A 670-nucleotide genomic window follows, 5' to 3' on the forward strand; every position below is an offset into this window, starting at 1 on the left:
TTTTTTTTTACACAACTTGAGAGCATGAGTTTTCATGAAGACTAGCTCCCCTTGAAAAGACAAAACTATCTAATAGCATTACTAGTGTGACTTTTTTCTTCACACTATTCAAGGAGACCTGATTTCATACTTAATACTGAATCAAGGCCAAGATTCCCAAATGTATGTAGTATGAATTACACCAATGAAGGGGAGTTTTCATATGCAAGAATCAGTAATTTGAGCGATGCTGTAGGAGTTGCATGAAGGCACAAGTGGAGCAGTCTCTTAAATACAAGGCCAGACTCTTAAGCACCAGTTTATGCATACCAATTTACTTTGAAAAAAATCTTGTCTGTACTCAAGGATTTTATCAACCAGAAGCCAAATTCACAACTCTCATTTCAAACTGCACTGTGTGGGGTGTAAATGATGAGCTAGCAAAAGCGAGCTTTTGTTGTCTCACTACAAAGTGAAAAAAAGCTTACGTGAAAAAGAAAGTTTTCAATAACTTGTCTTGAAACCCAGTTCTCATCTTTCTTAATGTAGGAGTAACGTAACAGTATTGTTATGTGTGCAGTAACTCAGCTTCTTCTGAAGGAGACACCTATACAGCACTGCATTAACTTTGAAAGATTAAACAGAGGTGTGACAGAAATGTCCTTGTTTCCAAATCAGCAAAACAGGAAAA

This window comes from Parus major, chromosome 17, assembly GCF_001522545.3.
Source record: "Parus major isolate Abel chromosome 17, Parus_major1.1, whole genome shotgun sequence".
NCBI lineage: Eukaryota > Metazoa > Chordata > Aves > Passeriformes > Paridae > Parus > Parus major.